The sequence below is a fragment of the Phyllobates terribilis genome, unplaced genomic scaffold (assembly GCF_046119375.1).
Source record: "Phyllobates terribilis strain yellow unplaced genomic scaffold, ASM4611937v1 Scaffold_13__5_contigs__length_258822181, whole genome shotgun sequence".
Classification (NCBI taxonomy): Eukaryota; Metazoa; Chordata; class Amphibia; order Anura; family Dendrobatidae; genus Phyllobates; species Phyllobates terribilis.
This window is the reverse complement of record NW_027362773.1, coordinates 209,849,937-209,874,727: the sequence shown is the minus strand read 5'-3', so window position 1 is coordinate 209,874,727 and position 24,791 is coordinate 209,849,937. Positions and strand designations below refer to the sequence as shown.

At 43.9% G+C, this 24,791-nt stretch overlaps 1 protein-coding gene across 1 annotated transcript in view; it reads right to left on the bottom strand.

The window, feature by feature from the left end:
- ACSF3 (acyl-CoA synthetase family member 3) overlaps positions 1 to 13,491 on the bottom strand; it is a 64,450-nt gene extending 50,959 nt beyond the window's left edge. The window contains exon 1 of the mRNA XM_073659187.1: positions 13,344 to 13,491. The gene's annotated coding sequence lies outside the window, so the exon portion shown is untranslated. The remainder of the gene's footprint in view (positions 1 to 13,343) is intronic.
- Positions 13,492 to 24,791: the final 11,300 nt, after the last annotated feature.

The following is a 24,791-nucleotide window of genomic DNA, read 5'->3' as shown; positions in this document are numbered from 1 at the left end:
CGCTCTCTGACCTGTTCCACGAAGTCTCCCGTAAGAGATCCCAACAGGAATCCATCCTGAACCACCTGCGTAATGTCAACTCCCGCCTGGACACACTGACTGCTCCACCTGGACCTGCCTCCAGTCGTACGACTCACGCCCCGGCAGCGCCGCTGCCCATCAATGCCATGGTACCCGGTCCGGGTCCCCGGCTCTCTGCACCGCCTCGTTTTGGTGGAGATCCCGCCTTGGCTCGAGGCTTCATTAACCAGTGCACCCTGCACTTTGAACTCTTGGCACATCACTTTACCACCGACCGGGCCAAAGTGGCCTTCATCATGTCCCATCTCACTGGGGAAACACTGGCTTGGCTAAATCCCCTGTGGGAGAGAGGGGATCCCCTGGTATCCAACTTGTCAGCTTTCCTCACTGCTTTCCGGAAAGTCTTCGATGAACCGGGACGAAAGACCTCGTCAGCCTCCTCTCTGCTACTCCGCCAAGGGAGTCTCACCATTGGCCAATATGCCATACGGTTCCGTACCCTCGCTTCTGAGCTTGCCTGGGATAACGAGGCCCTGCTGTCCGTCTTCTGGGAGGGTCTTTCCAGTCGGATTAAAGATGAACTTGCCGGTCGGGACATCCCTACCACCCTGGACGACCTGGTGTCACTTGCTACCCGGATTGACATCCGGTTCCAGGAACATACCAAGGAAACCACCCGTGACAAAAGGTTTCCCCGCCTTGCTCCTAACTTCCAGAGACCTGTCTCTTTTTCAGTCACTCCCCGGGTGCACTCACCCGAGCCCATGCAAGTTGACCAGACCAAGTTGGTCAAATCCCGCCAGGAGTCACGCCGGGCCGAGGGGAGCTGTTTCTATTGTGGCAGCAAGGAGCACCTCATCCGTTCCTGCCCGGAGAGGCCGGGAAACGCCGGTGTCTAGGATCACTCGGAGAGGTCGTCCTAGACAAAAGTAAGTCCTCTCCCTCCCTGACTTTATCTGTCTCTTTCTCCTGGGGAGAGGATCGGCACTTTGAAATCGCCCACCTGGACTCTGGAGCTGCTGGGAACCTCATCTCCCAGTCCTTGGTAGAGAGATACCGTATTCCCACCAAGCCTCTCACTGAACCTTTGTCAGTTGCCTCCGTGGATGGTAGACTCCTTCCAGTGCCCATCCTGCTCGTCACTGAACCCTTAACTCTGCAGGTGGGAATGTTGCACTCTGAGAAGATCTCCTTCCATGTGCTATCCGGACTCTCTCACTCCCTGTTGCTAGGTCTACCTTGGCTCCAGACACATGAACCCGTATTGAACTGGCGATCCGGTGAAGTACTCCGTTGGGGTCCAGACTGCCATAAGACCTGCCTGGTTCCGGTCCGCCCAGCTCGCCCTCCGCCTACGCCAGCTAATCTACCCAGTCTCCCGGCTCCATACGGATGTCTTCGGTAAAAAGGAAGCAGACACGTTGCCACCCCATAGGCCATATGACTGCCCGATCGACCTGGTACCACTCCTCCCCATGGGCGTATCTACCCGTTGTCTGCGGCCGAAACCCGGGCCATGTCTGAATACATTGAAGAAAATCTGGCTAGGGGATTTATCCGAAAATCTACCTCCCCGGCTGGAGCCGGATTCTTCTTTGTCAAAAAGAAAGACGGCTCGCTACGTCCCTGTATTGACTACAGAGGACTGAATCTAATCACTGTAAAAAACAAATACCCCCTGCCGCTCATCTCCGAATTGTTTGACCGTCTCAAGGGCGCCAGTATCTTCTCCAAGCTGGATCTACGAGGAGCATATAACCTGGTCCGTATCCGTCAAGGAGACGAGTGGAAGACAGCATTCAATACCCGGGACGGTCACTATGAGTACCTTGTGATGCCCTTTGGTCTCTGTAACGCCCCCGCTGTCTTTCAAGAGCTGGTCAACGACATCTTCCGTGACCTCCTGTACTCCTGCGTAGTGGTATACCTGGACGATATCTTGGTCTTCTCTCCGGATCTCCCCACACATCGGAGGGATGTTCGTCAGGTCCTGCTTAGGCTTCGGCAGAACCACCTCTATGCCAAATACGAGAAGTGCCTCTTCGACCAGACCTCCCTTCCATTCTTCCCTTATCTCCCAGACAGGTCTGCAAATGGATCCCGAGAAGCTCTCTTCCGTTCTAAAATGGCCCTGTCCAGAGGGATTGAAGGCGATACAGCGATTCCTGGGCTTCACCAATTACTATCGTCTTTTCATCCCACACTTCTCGTCCCGGACTGCACCCATATCAGCGCTTACCCGTAAGGGGGCAAATCCCAAGGTATGGTCGCCTGAAGCAGAGGAGGCCTTCCTTTCCTTAAAGAGAACCTTCGCCTCTGCCTCCGTCCTGCACCGTCCGGACTGCAATAAACAATTCTACCTGGAGGTTGATGCCTCCTCCTCCGGAGCCGGAGCGGTACTCACCCAAAAATCTTCTACCGGTAAAATGGTAACCTGCGGCTTCTTCTCCAAAATCTTCTCCTCGTCTGAGCGCAACTACTCCATAGGAGACCGTGAATTGCTAGCCGTCAAATTGGCACTGGGGGAGTGGCGCTATCTGCTTGAAGGGGCTCTTTACCCGGTGATCATCTACACGGATCACAAAAACCTGGCATATCTCCAAAATGCCCAGAGACTTAATCCTCGCCAGGCCCGGTGGTCGTTGTTTTTTGCCCGCTTCGACTTCATACTTCATTTCCGCCCGGCGGACAAGAACGTCAAAGCTGATGCCTTGTCCCGGTCCTTCCTGTCCTCCGATCAAGAGGAGGAGATTGCGCACATCATTGACTCCTCCAAGGTGATGAATGTGGCCCCCTTGGATCTGACTCGTCTTCCACCCGGAAAGACGTTTGTAGCAGTACCAGATCGGGAGAGGGTTCTTCGCTGGGGACATTCTTCTAAACTAGCTGGCCATGCTGGCCAAAAGAAGACCTTCCAGCTCATTACCCGGCATTACTGGTGGCCTACCCTGCATAAGGACGTTGTAGACTTCGTCACGGCCTGTTCATCCTGTGCCCGTAACAAAGTTCCCAGACATCTACCAGCTGGACATCTCCTGCCCCTTCCTGTACCTGCTGCTCCATGGCAGCACATTGCTATGGACGACTTTATCACCGATCTTCCCATTTCTGCCGGTTGTACAGTCATTTGGGTGGTCGCTGACCGCTTTTCTAAAATGGCCCACTTCATTCCCCTGCCTGGTCTCCCATCTGCACCCGAGCTGGCTAAAGACTTTATCCGCCACATCTTCCGTCTCCATGGCCTACCCCTCCACATCGTGTCGGATCGTGGGGTTCAGTTCACCTCACTCTTCTGGAGAGCCACATGTAAGTTGCTAGACGTCACCCTGGATTTCTCCTCCACTTACCACCCACAGTCCAATGGTCAAGTGGAGCGGATCAATCAGATCCTGACCAGCTACCTCCGGCACTTCGTTAATGCCCACCATTCGGATTGGGTGGATCTCCTACCATGGGCCGAATTCTCTTATAATAACCATGAGAGCGAATCCTCTTCCAAATCCCTGTTCTTTATAGTCGGTGGCCAACATCCCCGGATTCCAGTTCCTGTCTCTGCTTCTGTGGACAACCCTGCCGCGGAGTCTCTTGTCAGCGAATTTTCTACTATTTGGGAGAGTACCAGGTCCGCTCTTCTTCTGTCCTCCGAGCGGATGAAGAGATATGCTGATAAAAGACGTTTGGATCCGCCTCAATTCCGTCCGGGAGACAAGGTTTGGCTCTCTTCCAAACATGTGCGACTCAAAGTACCCTCCTACAAGTTGGGCCCTCGATTCATCGGACCCTTCGAAGTCCTCAGGCAAATTAACCCAGTGGCCTACAAATTAAAACTCCCGGCCACCCTACGCATTCCCAACTCCTTCCACGTATCCCTCCTCAAACCCGTTGTCCTTAACTCTTTTTCCGACAATCCAGGTACTCCTCCTACTCCGGTTTCTGCTGAGGACGTCTTTGAAGTGGAGAGTATCCTGGCCACCAAGAGGGTAAGAGGGAGAACCTTTTTTCTGGTGGATTGGAAGGGGTTTGGTCCTGAGGAAAGAACTTGGGAACCCAGGGAGAACATCAACGCTCCTCTTCTCCTTGAGAAATTTCTCTCTGGCCTAAAAAAGGGGGGGCCTAAAGGGGGGGGTACTGTTGCATCGGCGTCTCTGCCTCCTGCTAGGCAGAGACGCCGTCCCTCTCACCTTCCTGTTCAGTGCACGGCGTCCTCCAGCGCTCCTTCCCTCGCTGATGCCGGCGCGCGCTTCTTCCCGGGCACTGTGCTTAGGGTGCGCGCGCGCTCCCCCTCTCTTAAAGGGATCGCGCGCGCCGTCCTAAGGAGTACCCGGCCAATAGCCGGGGGACTTCCAATATATAAGGCACCTCCTCCAAAATGGAGGTGCCCGAGCAAAGTTGTTGCAAAGCATACTCACCTCTGCTTCAGCCCTCAGGTCCCGTTGCCAGCCTGACTACCAGTCCTGTTTGCCTGCTTGTCTTCTCTTCAGCCCGACAGTCTGTCTCCTGCATCCACCAGTCTGTCTATGGGCAAGTCCACCTGCCGACCAGGAAGCACCTGCCAGTTACCTGCCTGCTACCTGCCGTACCTGCTAGCCCGCTCACCTGGGAGCGCTCATCTGCTACCCGCCTGCTAGCCTACCTGGAGGCTCCGCCGTCACTTGCCGTGACCACCTGCCTGCCAGCCAAGAGACTCTTACCCGCTCAGCCGTCACTTGCCGTGACCGCCTGCCTACTCACCCAGAGACTGCTACCTACCTGTTGTGTCCACCCGCTACTCCGGTCAGTCCCAGCTACCTGACCCGTGGGAGCCACCTGCTCTATTACAAGGGTGTCCCCAGTATAACACCTGCCCCTCGGGGTCCCTCCTTGTTCCAAGGCACAGAGGTTCCACCACCCGGCCCCGTTACAGCCACCATGCTGTGCACCCTTATTCTAAGAGTGGTTGGACCTCTGGACCATACCCCTCCTGTTACTATCATTGTAGCATACCCACCATTGGTTGGTGACATGTTGGGGCTGCCTCCTGCTGTGGATTAATCCAATGTGCTAACTTTATATTTGCACTATTGGGTTAATCGATAAGAAAGGATAAAGAGGATATATTGATAACCTGTATAATAGCTTTTCAAACTGCAAGTAACCATTAAAAAAACAAATCACCATTGTCATACTTCCGGGACCTGCAACGTCTTCTCCTGTTGTAAGGCACCGCCATATTAATTCTGCTAGTAATGAGGAAGACATGGGGACCAGAAGCTTGGTTGTTTCTGGCTTTGTCCAGCTACTGACTATGGTGGCTGGGACTTCCAATGCCTTCCAGTTGGGCAGTATGGGTGTACTTGCTGTCAACTGGAGTAATCATCTCCATACCTTGGCCAATTGGACAGCACCACACCCTACCAAAGCTCCCAGATTCCTGCTGGAGGCTACCAGATATAGCTCCGCTTGCATGGTTCACACACCCTAATTATCCGCTCTTTTTTTTTAGTGGATTTTCCCGTTTCTGACCTAATTTTATTTACTGACCATTCTCTTGCCCAAAGCTTTTGTACCTTGTCTGCCCACTGATTCAGGTACCTTTACGATTTCTGCCAGCCTGCACCACCGATCAGCAGCCGACCCGTAGAGTCCTTGTGTAAGACCAGATCCCTGTACAGGGTTTAAAGAATGAAGACCAAGGCAACTTCTTGGATCTGTTAAACCGAGTGGCTGTTCAAGGTTGCCATTTTTAGAGTGGCAAGGTGGCCTCCCGTTATAACCATAGTTGATGCTTTAATTGTCTGATCAAAGCTTTATAGTGGTACACCCATGTGGAGTTACCTTTTAACTCTATAATCTGCCATATCAGTAATGCATTTTATATTTATTTTGTTTGAATCAGAAGAAAAAAGGAAATTATAGATAATATTACATTAGAATAGTAGTTCTGGTGCTCCACATCCTCAAAATCATGGCTTACTTTATAAGCAATCCATAGATAAAGCGTTAATGCATTTGTGACCGCTTGACGTTACTCGTAGATAACACTAGTGAACAGGAGACATGCTTTAATCTCTGGATGTTAGATTTTAATATGCCAGATTGACTGGGAGATTAGCGATGCTACTGATGTCTGGCAGTGACTTATGCTCCTTTCCCTATAGTGCTAAACATACATCTCCAGTCGAGTATTTGTGAGCCAGACCAGATGATTTGGCTGCCAGCTGTCGTACGTTTGCCGTATACCTTTGTCGATTTGGCTACACATGAGTCAATCTTGTCATTGAACCCAAAGATCTAAAGTAGGGAAGCAAACCCTGCAGCCTGGGGGCTACATTGGGACCACCATACCATTCTGTGTGGCCCCCAACCATATGGTCATAGACATGCTTGTCTGTGTCTGGTGGCTGCTCAATTTTTATTTTTCAAGATTGGCTCATAGTTTTGGAACAGGAACGATTAAGTACTAGTAATAACTGGATCCCCCATATATTAGCAGTATGGAGGTCTCCTGACCCATTTCACTTAAGAAAGAACTAGTGGAGTTGAAAAGGTGGCCATTTATGTATGTGGCTATTTTCATTGCAGTTTTATGGACGTTGATCCAGGGAACTAGTCTGATTGCCGTATGGAGTCAGAAAGGAATTTTTCCCCTAATATGAAACTATTAATGTCTGCCACGTGCGGTATTTGACTTCCTCTGGATCAGCATGTTAGGCTATAGGTTGAACTCGATGGACTTAAAGGGATTTTCCCACAAACAAAAGATCATTTTAATCAATTGATCTTGGAATAATAATAAGTTCCACAATTGGATGTGTTTAAAAAAAATGTTCCTGTGCCGTGATAATCTTATAAATATGCCCCTGCTGTGTAATGGCTGTGTCTGACCGTGCAGGAACATGGTCTGATCATACCATATCTCCTAGGAAGCCGTATGCTACAGAGACACAGGTGGAGAAGACAAAGATACAGTACTAAAGCACCGAGTGTAGGGAGCGAGACAAACAACAACTTCATATGGAATGCCCACTGAACCCTGAACTTGCAACTCCACAAGCAAACACTTCAGAGTAAGCAGAATGCAACAGAGACACAATTGGAGAAACAGCAACAAACAGGTGAAATAACCAAGTGCAGGGAACTGGAGAAAAACAGAAACTTTACAGGAAAGATGACTGAACTCTGAACTTGCAGCTACACAATAGACACCTCAAAGGAAGTACTATTCTCCAGAGACACAGGTGGAGAAGTCAGAGATACAATACTAGAGAACTGAGTGCAGGGAACAAGAGAGGAACAACAGCTTTACAGGAAATACCCATTGATAACTGAACTTGTAGCTCTCCAAGCTGATACCTCAGACTAAGCAGTATGCTACAGAGAAGTTGAAGCTAGAGAGACACAGGCCTGAGCACTGAGTGCAGGGAGCAAGAGAAATAACAACTTCACAGGGAATGCCTGCTGAGCTGCGAACTTGAAGCTCCACAACAGACACCTCAGAGGAAGCAGTACACTGTAGAGACATAGGTGGAAAAGAAATATATACAATACTAGACCAGTGAGTGCAGGTAGCAAGAGAGAAACAATAACTTCAAAGGAAATATCCACTGAGCTCTGAACTTGTAGCTCTGCAAGCAGACACCTCAGAAGAAGCTATAGAGAAGAAGTTGAAGAAGGACGAGACGCATGGGCTTGAGCAATGAGTGCAGAAAACGAGAGAGAAACAACAACTTTACAGGGAATGCCCAAGAAGAAACTTCACAGGAAGAAGTATACTACAGAGGCAAAGTTGGAAAAAAACAGACACACAGACTAGCGAAGAGTGCAGGGAGCAAGAGAGAAATAGCAACTTTACATTGAAAGTCTACTGAACTCTGAACTTGCGTCTCCAAAAGCAGATACCTACAGAGACAAAGTTGAAGAAAATAGACACACAGGTTAGAATACTGATTAAGGGGAACGTGTAAGAAACGGCAACTTTACATTTAATGCCCACTGAACTCTGAACTTGCAGCTCCACAAGCAGACATATCAGTGGATATTGGCTTGAAGAACAAATAAGTTGGGTTACATTCTTTAAGACACTCAGGAACCTAGGTGAGAACCCATATAGTCACTGCAATGGCCACCATTATAACAAAAAATCCCAAAAACATATTGCTTGTGGACACAAACACGTCCAAAACGGGTGTGTGCCACTGCAAACAAACCACTCCAAAAAACATGGAAAAGCAGAGCAAAAAACACAGAGTTTTATAGGTTTATATAAAGATAAACATAACTTTCTTAGCACATACAAATTAATCAATATATATAATTATAAAACAGACATGTGTAGGAGGGGTATAGGAGGTAGCAGCAGGGGCGAAAAGCACACAGGGGACCATGCCAAATCATAAGGTTTGGGGCTAGAGGGAGCACCAAACTCAGGCATCATAAAAGGCTAAAAAGCCTAACAAGACCAAGTGGTACATAGGCAATCCGGAACAATGTCTTTAGAGTTAAATAGCCATAATTACAGTACAAAAACAAGACCTGGTATGGTGAACCTATCAAAGCATGAAAGCTAAACAAAAGCAACATGGCTTACCCTGAGAGAGCACAATGCCCGAAAGATGACAGATGGATATGTACCGCTTCCCGACGCGCGTTTCGCGTAGAGCATACACGGCTTTATCAAGGGAAGGTCCCCAAACCTTATGATTTGGCATGGTCCCCTGTGTGCTTTACGTCCCTGCTGCTACCTCCTATACCCCTCCTACACATGTCTGTTTTATAATTATATGTATTGATTAATTTGTATGTGCTAATAAAGTTATATTTATCTTTATATAAACCTATAAAACTCCATGTTTTTTTTGCTCTCCTTTTCAATGGCCACCATTACTAGCTGTCAGACATTATACATTACCAATATATAAGGCAAAATTCCCCCAAAACACAAATGGATGTGATATTTCCAGTTTTTTGTTTTTGCATTTTTCACAAGGAAATGTTCTTTAATGCCAGTTTTTATTGCCTTGATTACAGTAATTGTCTCTCTGTGTCGGCAGGTGATGTACCGAGACTCCATAGCGGGAACACAGAGCACATATTACCTTTCATAGAGCTGTAGTGACAAATGATAGGGGGTTAAACAGACAGACAGGCCCGGAGTCCATAGAGAACTTTGTAACTTATTACTGTGCTAGACTCGCCTGGCATCTGAGTGTTAATTAACGCTGAATTCCACCAGAAGGGCTCCTGGAAACCCATTAATACTCAATGCATTTATAGTCATTAGTGCTTCAGTATGAATTAATAATGAAGAAGCATCAAAAGCCACTTAAAAGAATACCTGTTAAAGGCAGCAGTCTGTTAACGACTCTGCCACCTCGCACTCACTGAATTACAAGAAAGACAATTTAAGTGAATAATTAATAATGAAATGAAAGGAGCTAACAGTTTGAACAGCCCGAAAACTGGCGTTAGGGCATTAACCCTTTCCCGGCTGGACCAACCACAGGACGACAGCAGCGAGGCTGCGGCTTAGGAAGAGCCTTGTTTAAAGTTCAAAAAGGCCGACGCTTGCCAACACCAGTCCTGCACAGGCACTTAAAAGCCAGAAAACACAGAAGCATTAAGAGCCTCTTGGTTTTAATGCTTGTTTTTTTTTTTTTCTTTCATTTGCGGGTCATTGTTTTTAATGGTTTTCTGTTGTTAATGTTTTTGGGTTTTTTTTGCTTTGGTTTTTAATTGAACCATGCAAAAAAGAAAAAAAAAGTTAGAATTTATGTAATGATCTTACCCAGAACCCTAATGATGTGTTGATGTTGGAGAAGTAATCCTGATAAACTTTTCTCTGTAGTGTTTTGGGAAGATTTTTTTTTAACTACACATTCAGCCCTTTAATACATTACAGTGTTACTCCACTTTTACATTTTACCATTGAAACTGAAAACTTCTATAAAGTGATAGCATATCACTAGTATTTGCTATTACTTTATGATTGGTCAAGATTTGACATCTGGGACTTCCGACCCGAGGATGAAGGAGTCACAATGATGATGATGATAGAACTAAGGCTCGTTCACAGTATTTCTCTGCTCCTTTGCGAAACGTTAAGTATAAGAACCATATTACAGCATCATGCAAGTGAACGGACCCAGCTTCAGTTCCCTTTGCAATCATGGGGCAAGGAGTGCCGCTGTTATGGGGAAAACAGGGATGAGGCCATAGTTCTGAATCAGAATTGTGGTATTTTCCACTGTACTCTGAACTTTTAGACACCACAGAGGCCATAGCCCTGAATCAGGATCGCGGGGGGGCGGTACAATTGAGCGTTGAATTTTCAGCTCCACAAGCAAACACCACACAGATGTAATGCTGAATCAGGATTGTGGCGGTCCACTGAGCTCTGAACTTTCAGCTCCACAAGCAGACACCACAGTGGCCATGGTGCTGAATCAAGATCGTAATTGTTCCACTCAGCTCTGAATTTTGAGCTCCACAAGCAGAGACTGCAGAGGCTGTAGCACTGAATCAGGATCGTGGGGGTCACTCTGAGCTCTGAACTTTCAGCTCTACAAGCAGATACCACAGAGGCCATGGCGCTGAATCAGGATCATTGGGGTCCTACTGTGCTCTGAACATTTAGCTCCATAACCTGATACCACAGAGGCCGTAGTGCTGAACCAGGATCATGGGGGTCCCTCTGAGCTATGAACTTTCAGCTCCACAAGCAGACATCACAGAGGCCATAGCGCTGAAACAGGATCATGGGGGTCCAACTGAGCTCTGAATTTTCATCTCCACAAGCAGACACCAGAGAGATGTAGCACTGGATCAGGATTGCAAGGGTTCAACTGAGCTCTGAACTTTCAGCTCCACAAGCAGACACCACAGGGACCATAGCATTGAATCAGGATTGTGGGGTCCCTCTGAGCTCTGAGCTTTCAGTTCTACAAGCAGACACCACAGAGGCTGTAGTGCTGAATCAGGATCATGGAGGTCTCACTGTGCTCTGATTTTTCAGCTCCTCAAGTAGACACCACAGGGGCCATAACATTGAATCAGGTTTCTGAGGTCCCTCTGAGTTCTGAACTTTAAGCTCTAAAAACAGACACCACAAAGGAAGCAGTAGGCTACAGAGATTTAATTAGAGAAGACAAATACCATCATTTTGTAAGATAGGAATGACCCTTTCTAAATCATGCATTTCAAAGTCAAGTATTGAAATTTTCTCCTTTCATGTTACAAAGGATCAAACTCAGACTTTCGTTGTCTACAGACCTTTTTGCAACCTTACTTGCAAATATACATTTTATGTTGACAGATGAGTCTGAATTAATGAGGATATGTCATGGAGGGGCAGGCTCATTTATTAGTGCTCCACCATGTCTTTGAGGGTCTCATCAGAGGTAAAGGCTATGATCTGGAGATTTGAACTTCTGGACGTTTATCCCTGGATGGCATGAAAATGATTTACCCTTTTAAGTTGATTTTGTGCTCTAGAGCTCTTGCACATGGCCGTATTAGGCTGTGTATCAAGAATCTGCAATATGTTGCCAACAATGGGCCCATGCTGTACTTCTCCGTCTCTGACTTACATAGAACACACAGAGGGTTTTTTTCAAACAGATTTCTTACTCCTATTTTTTTTGCAACTAAAGTTTAACAATTATTGTAAAGTTGGAGACCATTAAATGCCCTCTAGATCAGTGTGGATCTTCTCTGGCCCTAAGAGCTCCTCAACTTTCTCTTAAACCACTTTGCAGAAGCTGAGCTCCTACATAAGCACCAGCTTAATAAGACGTCTATGGGTCCGTATACAGCTATCAGGTCGCTCATGCTGCAGCTGAACCCTTCTGTCCAATAGTTTGAGCGATCAGTGGGGGTCCCAGGTCTCAGACCTCCACCAATCCACATGCCTTTTGACAGGCTACAACTTATCAAAAGCTTATAAAAGTTTAGTTACAGAATATCCAACAAATTTCAGCATGTTCCATTGAATTTTGTCCTACGGAGGTAATCTCCACTGTAAGTATTACTTCCATGGGAGACTGCAGCAAATGGCTGCACATGACATGCTTATGGGTCTGCAACAGTGACCTCCACGAGTCGCCAAACAAGAGGTTTTTGTGCAGTAAAGCTAAAGAACAAAATCATACTTGTTTGGTGCATAAGGGTCAGGCAAAAATTACAGAATTCATAGAACTCTGGGGTTGGAGATTTTTTTTTATATGGTGGAACCACTTATTTAGGTCATGGTAAGAACAATTCAATGAAAAATGTCTCAGTGCACGATCTACCCTAAGAACCAACATGATGACAACTGTTTTGAGCACCATGTTTTGCAACCCAGAAAACTAGGAATCGAATCATCTCTGTGCACGATCTACCCTAAGAACCAACATGATGACAATTGTTTTGAGCACCATGTTTTGCCACCCAACATTGTGACAACTGATTTGAGCTCCGTCTTTTGCAACCCAGAGAACCAAGAATTGAGCTATCTCAGTGCACATTCTGCCCTAAGAACCAAAATGGTGACAACTGTTTTGAGCACCATGTTTTGCAACCCAAAGAACCAAGAATCAAGCCATCTCAGTGCACGATCTGCACTAAGAACCAAAATGGTGCCAACTGTTTTGAGCACTACGTTTTGCAACCCAAAGAACCAAGAATCAAGCCAGCCCTGCAAAAACTAGGAGTAGTTCACTTTATGCACCTTTGTGCCGCACAGATTGATGCTTGATTTTTACGATTTCAATTATCTGAAATACTAGAGCAGTCAATGTCGGTTAGAAAGCGTTCGGTGGCCATATTGTCCACTGTGGGATTTCCTTACCCAGGCCACAGTCGCAGGTGTGAGGATCTGAAAGTGCCTCCTCCCTGCTTCTGTGTCTCCAGCTGTGCCCCTGAAATTTGCACGAAAAACCACAAAACTGAATCACAAGATGCAGGTGCAGTCGTATCTGTGTGCTGTCCCCTGCCTCGTACACATAATGTGTTCCTCCATGGTGTTTTCTCTTCTCGTCTGACATCACTCAACGGAGACGTCTCTCGTTATCTGTAAATTAGGAGCTTGTATCATATAGCAAGAATGAATAGTGCGGCTAAATAAATCACGGTTGGACATGCAGGAATTAACTCATGAGTGGCCGAGGAGATTTGCAGATTTATTTCGCAACTTTTGTGTGCATCTGCTTCGTACTTGGAGAGCTGCCCAAGTTCAGTGTCAAGCGTGTGCGTCTATGCTGATATCCAGCCTAGCCAGGTGCCTCGTCGATTGCGTTCCCCGAACAGGAACCAAGTGTGAAACGAAAATCGGCGTGTCGTTTTGTGTGTAACACGAGACAGATTACCTGTGTTTCTAACCCGCCGGTTCATGCGACTGGTCCCTTGTCGGATTTCGCCTCCGTTCCCCATTTGTGCCCATTCTGTGCTTCTTGTAAAAGGAAATCCAATGCTCAGCAGCTGTGGGAAAACAACTTGGCTTTGTCGCTGCCAATTTTGCAGATAGCTGGCACTGGTACCATAGGTCCGGGGGGCGACGATAGGGAGGAGGATGGGAGATCACAGACGGAAAGATGGACAGATGCCACGCAAGCTGGAGCTGAGAAGGTGCCAAGTGTGGCAGCATGGGGCCAGGGAAGCTGGCACCGCATTCCCAGGCAGGCGGGAGGTGGTTTGGCACAGGCGCCATTGAGGATGACACAACATACAACGTGAGCGAGACAGACAGAGAAGCAGGAGAGTGAGCGAGAGGGTTAGACAGAAAGGAGAGACAGGATGTGATGGAGCAGGTATACAATGGACATATCAGCAGGTAGCAGCAGCCTATATATACTCTGGGATCCTGCTCAGTCTTTTTTTTTTGCAGCTGCAACCTGGAATATGGGCTTCCTCCTCTACAGACCGGCAATGGTGGTGGCGCCCGCCGCTTCTTGATTCGGGGCGTCTGTTTTTGCCGTGGCCTCTCAAACACCCAGACAGAGGGATATCTTAGGATTTGGGCACTTTTCCCAGACATTCCCATCTGCCTCTTTGCTTTCCATATCTCGTAATTTTTTCCGTTTACATCGAGGCGCCGTCACTCGCTGTGGAAGTGGCCGCATATTCCAGACTCCGGGAAGAATTCCTGCCTTTTGGGATTTGCTACCTATGGAAATACCTGAGGACCCTCGCCGTCGGCTCACTCCATGGATGTACAGTTTATCGGATGCCAAATTACAACCAGGATCCATTAGTTTCGTTGCGTCTCTCGTTGGCAGCCATGGCGGACGTGCCACGTTAGCCAGCTTTCTCCTTAGCTTGAGCCTGGATTCAGAAGAATGAATGCATCGCTTTTATCCCAACATTAGAATCTCATTCTTAATTTTTAACCAAAATTTGGAAATTTAGGATGGTTTTCATTCCAACCACTTCCAGTCTGTAGAAAGAAGCAGATGAGGAATGGACGGTATTATTTACTGCCTGTAGGGCGGCAGTGTTGTGGTTTTACGTTGCCATGTCTTTATCAACTGCATGCCCGCCATCATATACTATGCTTTTTCTATGTCGCTGCTCAATGCCAATCTCTATGTAAGAGGTATGAGAATAAGCCAGTGCCATTGTGCATTATACACCCCTGCTCATCACCACCTCCAGTCTTCACACTCAGTAGCCAGAAGATGAAGATTCTCCTACTCTCCGAGTAACTTCCTAGCAGGGCAACCTATTCCCCCTCCCCTGGCACAGTGCCAGTGCCCCCTCCCATTATCTCTACTTATTACCAGCTTGTACTGATCTTTGTCGAAAATCTTTTTTTTTTTCCTCCTGAATTTCCCTACAGGGAAGTTTCTTGCTTAACGCCAATCAAGCAATTTAGGTGCAAGTGCATAGTAATGTGTGTCTTCAAGGAACGGCGTCATCGCTGCAGGATGGTGAGATGGGGCCAACTGCGACAAGGTTTTATTGGATTTTCGGAATTAGGATTTTAACCGCTTGCAGTCTGGAGCTTGTATAAAATCTGACGGTATTGATTTGTATTATTTTTAGGTGAGCAAAATAGTTATTGGTAAATTACTGGCCGGTATGTACAGAGATGACGCTTGGGTGGATAGGAGGATAGATGGATAGATAGCTAGATAATAGATAGATACATAGATAATAGATAGATGATATATATAGATAATAGATCGATCAATACAACAGATAGATAATAGATAGATAATATATAGATTAATAGATAGATAATAGATGATATATAGATGTATATATATAGATTGTATATATTTCTCTCATCTATCTATCTATGTTCTATCTATCTAAAACCCTCTCTCATATATATCTATATTCTATCTATCTATGTAATATATCCTTTTATCAATCTATCTCATATATCTCTCCTATCTATTTATTTATTTATAATCTATGTATCTCTAGCTAATATCTATTTATTGGATAGATACAAGAGAGATAGATATGGGATAGATAGATGGATAGATAATAGATGATAAATAGATAATAGATAGAGGGATATATAGATAATAGATGGATAGATGATAGATAGATAATAGATAGATAATAGATGGATAGATAGATAGATAGATAATAGATGGATAGATAGATAGATGAGATTAGATAGATATATAGATAATAAATAGATAGATATGAGATAGATGATATATAGATAATAGATAGATAATAGATAGATAAATAAATAATAGATATATAGATAATAGATAAATATGAGATAGATAATAGATAATAGATGGATAGATAGATGATAGATAGATAGATGAGATTAGATAGATATATAGATAATAAATAGATAGATATGAGATAGATGCTAGATAGATATATAGAAGGATAGATAGACTATAGATAGATGGATAGATGATAGATAATAGATAGATAACAGATAATAGATAGATAAATAATACATAGATAATACATAGATAGATAGATATGAGATAGACAGCTAATAGATAGATGATAGATACAGTAGATAGATATTAGATAGATAGACAATAGATATATAGATAATATATAGATAGATAATACATTGATAGATAGATAGATAATACATAGATATGAGATAGATTTTTTATATATATGAAGTAATTAAGAGTCAAAAGTCTACAATTTCTTTTATTCCTATACTGCATAGAAGATGGCGGACGGTCTGGTACCCTACACTGGGGGCGCAGGGACCCCCAATCCTGACAGCTGTGGCGCTCCCTATTTCCGTCTTGCTATGTAGACATATGTATAGATATGATCGTGCCTCGGTGGGCTCCTATCTGGCTGTTTCTTCTCGTCCCCAGCATTATGTCTCCTCTCCGCGGCACGCTCTGCCTTCCTCTCCGCCAGCCTCTTCACACTCTCCCTTCTTTGCTTCCTTTTTTTTTTCATACTTAACAGTTTCTGCCTTGCTGCACAGAGCCGGGTTCCCCCTGAGACCCACCAGATGTTGTGAGCTCCCCGGCACATCTTCACCCCCCTCCTCATCTCATGAAATATTCATAAACCTGCCTGCGTGATGTGCCAGCGGCTACCGGGACCCAAAACCGGGGCACGTGCCTCGCACTATACACCTGCCATAACCAAAGCCGAGTATGTTATAGGCAGTGACACCGCAGCCAGGGAGGGGGCCAGACCTGGAACTAGACAGACAGGTAGCGTTTTGTTGGGGAGAAACCCGCTGTGGGGGGGGATATAAAGATGGCTGCACAGCTGCCGAATGCGCCAGCTATTTAAAATGCAAAATGCTCACATTCCACTTGAGAATGTTCTGCGGCTCCGATTAACCCTTTAAATATCAGACAGGGACTTGGCATTAATTATCGATAAATTCACACCGAGTTTTACAGAAGCTGCAGACGAATGTAAATGCAGAAGCTTTTGGGAATAATACGATTTGGTAACTGGTTCCAAGCTTTTCTAAAATTACCTTTCCGGTATATTATATTTATCTGAAACATTTCCAAAACCGTGTCAGCGAAAAGACAAGTATTGCTAAAATATACAGCAATCCATTGAAGTGTATCAGGACATAAAAAGGATAACAAACAAGGCGCGGCGGTGCAATATAGGAGAGACATGCAAAGCTTGTAATTTTGGGCTTTGGTCAATCCTTGACCACAAAGAAACCCGATGCTGGGACCTCCATCGATCGGCTGTAATGGTTGGGAAAACCCAACAGTAAGTGATTAATTTCCCCGCAGCGCTCCAGCAGGAGAAAAGGAGTATTACAGAGCCTCCATTGAAATCACAGCCATCTGAGTCCTTCAGAGAGGAGGAGAGAGGCTCTTTCAAAGGGGTTTTGTAGACAATTTTCCATGATAATATAATGGCTTATGGGATGTTTGTACCATGCCACTCATTCTTAGATTTCTGTGCCAGGCTATGCGAGGATTTGGCCCTCCAAGGATCCATTGGGGTTCATGGTCCGTAGCTCTTGCCAAAACACTCTCTATTCTATTTCACAGGAGCAATTACAGAGCATCTTGTATGTTCGGTACTCCGTGACAGCGTTTCTTCCATCAAAGTCAAATAAAATTCAATTTTTCATTTACTGTCAGATCAAAAAAAAAAAAAAACCTTCAGAGAGACTATAGGTACATATGGTGGATATTGAGAAAATTTCATCTGGCGGTCCATTGATAGGATTACTCCAGCATTCATTCTTCACAGCACATGGGGCTTTGCATTCCTCTCGTGGGTACGTACCCAGCTGCTATCTGACCTAGCATGAACCTATTTCCCTAGGCACCAATTTCTACAAAAAAAAATCAATAAATGCTATATATAGAGTGGGTCAATTAGAGTCCTGTCAGTGCATCCTATTATGCGGCCCCCTTATTAGCAGACCCTGTTCTGTCAATGGTACGAACTTTAATGAAAATAGCAAAAGGACTTCGTTTTCTCACTTTGTTTTTTCTCACTTTGCTTGACACAGTTATTAGGCTGTTAAAACTGTTGGTAGTTTTTTGTAGATTTAGGCCTAATGCGGACAGCCATATTATTACTCTATATTGTATCCCATATACCTATAAAGATGCCCTACTCTGCCTCCTTTCATATCCATTTCATTGCCATATGACACATATCATATCACATGCTGTATTATAGAGATTTTTTTTCTATAGAAATATTGAATAACTTTGATACATGGTACCTGAAGGAGCACCGAAGTGTGGCGAAACAACATTATACTAGTTGGGTTAGGCTGGGTTCATCTATGGCATTTGACTTTAAAAGTTTGACCAAGAATATAAAGTCTTATGAGCCAGCTAAAGTGAATATATATAAACATTGAATACCTTTGATATATGGTACCTGAATGAGCACCGAAGTGTGGCAAAACAATATTATACTCATTGGGTTAGGCTGGGTTCATATCTGGCATTTGACTTTTAAGGTCCAACCAAGAATATAAAATCTCATCAGTCAGCTAAAGAGCTTTCAGCCAACATCCATATGACACATATCATATCATATCACATGCTGTATTACAGGAATTATTCCTACATAAACATTGACTATCTTTGACATATGGTACCTGAAGGATCACTGAAGTGTGGCGAAACAACATTATACTGGTGTTTGACTTTAAAACTTTGACCAAAAATATAAAATCTTATCAGACTGTTAAATAGCATTCAGCCAACACCCATATGACACATATCATATCACATCACATGCTGTATTACAGGATTTATTCCTATGTAAACATTGAATATCTTTGAAATATGGTACCTGAAGGAGCACCGAAGTGTGGCGAAACCACATTATACTTGTTGGGTTAGGCTCTGGTGTTTGACTTTAAAGGTCCGATCAAAAATATAAAATCTTAGCGGTCAGCTAAAGAACGTTCAGCCAATATCTCTATACATTTTATGAGAGAATAGTTGTGCCCAGTGTATTCCTACATTTCCAGGAGGAGAAACAGAGTTGTAAGAGAAAATGTTCACCCAATTTTATGAGGGAATACAAGAATTTACTGAAACAGACACAGCAGAGTGGACTGGTCATCTTTAAAGGGGTTGTCTGGTGAAAACAAGTTATCAACTATCTATAGAAAGAAATGTGTCAATGTGTGTCCTAAAAAAACGGACAGAGAGAACATGAGTCAGGTGCACTTCTATAAAAGGAGAATTTGTGTCTGGTGCGCGAAGGGCGTGTATCTTCTGCAGTGTATACAAGGAGAATGTGTATTAAGGTACACTGCATTTAAGGTATCAGGAAGGATGTGTGTCCGGTGCGCTGTCTACAAGAAGGATGTTTGTCTTGTGCATACTATTTAATTAGGATGTGTGATGTACTCTGCACTAGGAGGATCTGTATCTAGTCAGTGCACAACATTCCAGAAGGAAAATGTCACGAATGTACTCTATACAAGGCAGAAGTGTCAATTGTCTACTCTATATTAGAAGGAAGTGTCACTTGTACACTCTATACAAGGAGGAAATGCTTCTTGTGCGCTCTATGCAAGGAGGAAAAGTCACTTGTGCACTCTATACTAGGAGGATATATCACTTGTGCACTCTATATTAGGAGAAAATGTCACTTGTGCACTCTGTACTAGAAGGAAATGCTTCTTGTGCGCGCTCTATATAAGGAGGAAATGTCACTTGTGCACTCTGTACTAGAAGGAAATGCTTGCTGTGTGCGCACTCTATAGAAGGAGGAAATGTCACTTGTCCACTCTATACTAGAAGGAAATGCCTCTTGTGCGCGCTCTATATGAGGAAATGTCACTTGTGCACTCTATACTAGAAGGAAATGCTTCTTGTGCGCGCACTATATAAGGAGGAAATGTCACTTGTGCACTCTATACTAGAAGGAAATGCTTCTTGTGCACGCTCTATATAAGGAGGAAATGTCACTTGTGCACTCTATACTAGAAGGAAATGCTTCTTGTGCGCGCACTATATAAGGAGGAAATGTCACTTGTGCACTCTACTAGAAGGAAATGCTTCTTGTGTGCGCTCTATATAAGGAGGAAATGTCACTTGTGCAATCTACTAGAAAGAAATGCTTCTTGTGTGAGCTCTATATAAGGAGGAAATGTCAGTTGTGCACTCTATACTAGAAGGAAATGCTTCTTGTGCGCGCACTATATAAGGAGGAAATGTCACTTGTGCACTGTATACTAGAAGGAAATGTAATTTGTGCACTCTATACAAGGAGGAAATGTCACTTGTGCAGTTTACACTAGGAGGGGATTATACTAGCAAACTCTATGCAGGGGGAGAAATGCTTCCTTTTTGTATGCAGAGCACAAGTGACATCAGTTATTCACTGTGTACAGGACATTTGTGTGTTTTGTGCACTCTATTCAAGAAGGCAGTGTTACTTCAGCACTCTATACTAGGAGAGAATGTCATTTGTGCTCTGTATACAAGGAGGAAGTGTAATTTATGCACTCTGTAGTAGAAATATGATTATCGTGTGCACACTATAGAAGGAGGACATGTCCCTTGTGCACCATATACCAAGAGAAAATGTCACTTGTGTGCTTTCCTTTACCAGGAGGAAATGTTACTTGTGCGCTCTATACGAGGAGGAAATGCTTCTTGTGCGCGCTCTATATAAGGAGGAAATGTCACTTGTGCACTCTGTACTAGAAGGAAATGCTTGTTGTGTGCGCACTCTATAGAAGGAGGAAATGTCACTTGTGCACTCTATACTAGAAGGAAATGCCTCTTGTGCGCGCTCTATATGAGGAAATGTCACTTGTGCACTCTATACTAGAAGGAAATGCTTCTTGTGCGCGCTCTATATAAGGAGGAAATGTCACTTGTGCACTCTGTACTAGAAGGAAATGCTTCTTGTGCACGCTCTATATAAAGAGGAAATGTCACTTGTGCACTCTATACTAGAAGGAAATGCTTCTTGTGCGCGCACTATATAAGGAGGAAATGTCACTTGTGCACGCACTATATAAGGAGGAAATGTCACTTGTGCACTCTACTAGAAGGAAATGCTTCTTGTGTGCGCTCTATATAAGGAGGAAATGTCACTTGTGCACTCTATGCTAGAAGGAAATGCTTCTTGTGTGCGCTCTATATAAGGAGGAAATGTCACTTGTGCACTCTATACTAGAAGGAAATGCCTCTTGTGCACGCACTATATGAGGAAATGTCACTTGTGCACTCTATACTAGAAGGAAATGCTTCTTGTGCGCGCTCTATATAAGGAGGAAATGTCACTTGTGCACTCTGTACTAGAAGGAAATGCTTCTTGTGCACGCTCTATATAAGGAGGAAATGTCACTTGTGCACTCTATACTAGAAGGAAATGCTTCTTGTGCGCGCACTATATAAGGAGGAAATGTCACTTGTGCACGCACTATATAAGGAGGAAATGTCACTTGTGCACTCTACTAGAAGGAAATGCTTCTTGTGTGCGCTCTATATAAGGAGGAAATGTCACTTGAGCAATCTACTAGAAAGAAATGCTTCTTGTGTGAGCTCTATATAAGGAGGAAATGTCACTTGTGCACTCTATACTAGAAGGAAATGCTTCTTGTGCGCGCACTATATAAGGAGGAAATGTCACTTGTGCACTGTATACTAGAAGGAAATGTAATTTGTGCACTCTATACAAGGAGGAAATGTCACTTGTGCAGTTTACACTAGGAGGGGATTATACTAGCAAACTCTATGCAGGGGGAGAAATGCTTCCTTTTTGTATGCAGAGCACAAGTGACGTCAGTTATTCACTGTGTACAGGACATTTGTGTGTTTTGTGCACTCTATTCAAGAAGGCAGTGTTACTTCAGCACTCTATACTAGGAGAGAATGTCATTTGTGCTCTGTATACAAGGAGGAAGTGTAATTTATGCACTCTTTAGTAGAAATATGATTATCGTGTGCACACTATAGAAGGAGGACATGTCCCTTGTGCACCATATACCAAGAGAAAATGTCACTTGTGTGCTTTCCTTTACCAGGAGGAAATGTCACTTGTGCGCTCTATACGAGGAGGAAATATCACTTGGGTGCCTGATACCGGGAGGAAATGTCAGTTGTGTGCTTTATATAAGGAAGAAATGTCACTCGCACTCTATACTAGTAGAAAGTGTTACTAGCACATTCTATACAAGGATGTCACTTGTGCACTACATACTAAGAGGAAATGTTGTTAACACACTTTTTACAAGGATGAAATGTCAGTTGTGCTCTCTAAGCTATGAGGAAATGTCACTTGTACTCTGTTGGCTGTACTCTATTAAAACTTGTTACTTTTACACTCTGTACAAGAAGGAAATGTGACTTGAGCACTATACTAGGAGGAAATGTGACTTGAGCACTCTATACTAGGAGGAAATGTCACTTCTGCAAGCCATACAAGGAGGAAATGTTTCTTGTGTAATCTATATTAGGAGGAAATGTCACTTGTGCACTCTATACAAGGAAGAAATGTCACTTGTGCGATCTATACTAAGAGAAAATGTCACTTGTGCGTTCTATACAAAAAAGAAATGTCACTTGTGTGCTCTATACTAAGAGAAAATGTCACTTGTGCAGTTTAAATTAGAAGGTGATGCTACTAATAAACTCTATACAAGGAGGAAATGTCAGTTGTGCAATGTATAGAAGAAAGAAGTGACAGTTATGCACGGTGTACAGGGAATTTGTGTGTTTTGTGCACTCTATTCAAGAAGGCAATGTCACTTTAGCACTCTATACTAGGAGAAAATGTGATTTGTACACAGTATACAAGGAAGAAGTGTAATTTCTGTGCTCTATTGCAGAAACATGTTTGTCTTGTGCATTCTATAGAAGGAAGAGATGTCCCTTGTGCAACATATACCAGGAGGAAATGTTACATGTGCGCTTTATACTAGGAGTAAATGTCACTTGTGTGCTCTATACTAGGAGAAAATATCGCCTGTGCACTCTATACCAGGAGGAAATGTCACCTCAGCACTCTATACATGGAAGAAATGTCAGTTGTGCACTACATACAAGGAAGAAATGTCACTTGTGCGCTCTATACCAGGAGGAAATGTCACTTGCACTCTATACTAGGAGGAAATGTTACTAACACACTCTCTACAAGGATGTCACTTGTGCATTATATACTAAGAAGAAATGTTATTAACACACTCTTTACAAGGATGAAATGTCAGTTGTGCACTCTAAACTATGAGGAAATGTCACTTGTACACTCTTTACTAGAGGAAAATGTCACTTGATGTCTCTATACTAGGTGGAAATGTCACTTGAGCACACTATATTAGGAGGAAATGTCTCTTGTGCACTCTATACTAGGAGGAAATATCACTTTAGCACTCTATACAAGGAGGAAATGTCACTTTAGCACTCTATACAAGGAGGAAATGTCACTTTAGCACTCTATACAAGGAGGAAATGTCACTTAAGCAATCTATACTAGGAGGAAATGTCACTTGTGCACTCTATACAAGGAGGAATTGTATATTATATATTATTATATTATATTATTATACTAGGAAATTTCACTTCTGCAAGCTATACAAGAAAGAAATGTTTCTTGTGTAATCTATACAAGGAAGAAATGTCACTTGTGCGCTCTATACTAAGAGAAAATGTCTTTGAGGAAATGTCACTTGAGCATTCTGTACTAGGAGGAAATGTCACTTCAGGACTCTATACAAGGGGGAAATGTCACTTGTGCACTCTGTACAAGGAGGAAAAGTCACTTGAGCACTGTATACAAGGAGGAAATGTCACTTGAGCACTCTATACTAGGCAGAAATATCACTTAAGCACCCTATACAAGGAGGAAATGTCACTTATGCACTCTCTGCAAGGATACATGTTTCTTGGGTACTGTATACTAGGAGGAAATGTCACTTGAGCTCTCTATACTAGGTGGAAATGTCACTCGAGCACACTATATTAGGAGGAAATGTCACTTGAGCACTCTATACTAGGAGGAAATATCACTTTAGCACTCTATACAAGGAGGAAATGTCACTTTAGCACTCTATACAAGGAGGAAATGTCACTTAAGCAATCTATACTAGGAGGAAATGTCACTTGAGCTCTCTATACTAGGTGGAAATGTCACTCGAGCACACTATATTAGGAGGAAATGTCACTTGAGCACTCTATAAAAAAGGATATGCCACTTATGCACTCTATACAAGGAGGAAATATGTCTTGTGCAAGCTATACTAGGAGGAAATGTCACTTGAGCACTCTATACTCAGAGGAAATGTCACTTGTGCACTCTATACAAGGAGGTAATGTCTCTTGTGCAATCTATACTAGGAGGAAATATCACTTGAGCACTCTATACAAGGAGGAATTGTCACTTGTGCACACTATACTAGGAGGAAATGTCAATTGAGCACTCTATACTAGGAAGAAATGTCACTCGAGCACTCAATACAAGAGGAAAATCTCTTTTGTGGACCCTATACTAGGAGAAAATGTCACTTGAACACTCTATACTAGGAGGAGGTGTCATTTGAGCTCGCTATACTAGGTGGAAATGTCACTTGAGCACTCTATATTAGGAGGAAATGTCTCTTGTGCACTCTATACAAGCAGTAAATGTCTCTTGTGCACTCTATACTAGGAGAAAATGTCACTTGAGCACTCTATACAAGGAGGAAATGTCACATGTGCAGTCTGTACTTGAGAACTCTGTACTAGGAGGAAATATCACTTGAGCACTCTATACAAGGAGGAATTGTCGCTAGTGCATACTATACTAGGAAGAAATGTCACTTGAGCACTCTATACAAGGAGGAAATGTCACTTGTTCACTCTATACTTTGAGAAAATGTCACTTGAGCACTCTATACTAGGAGGAAATTTCACTTGTGC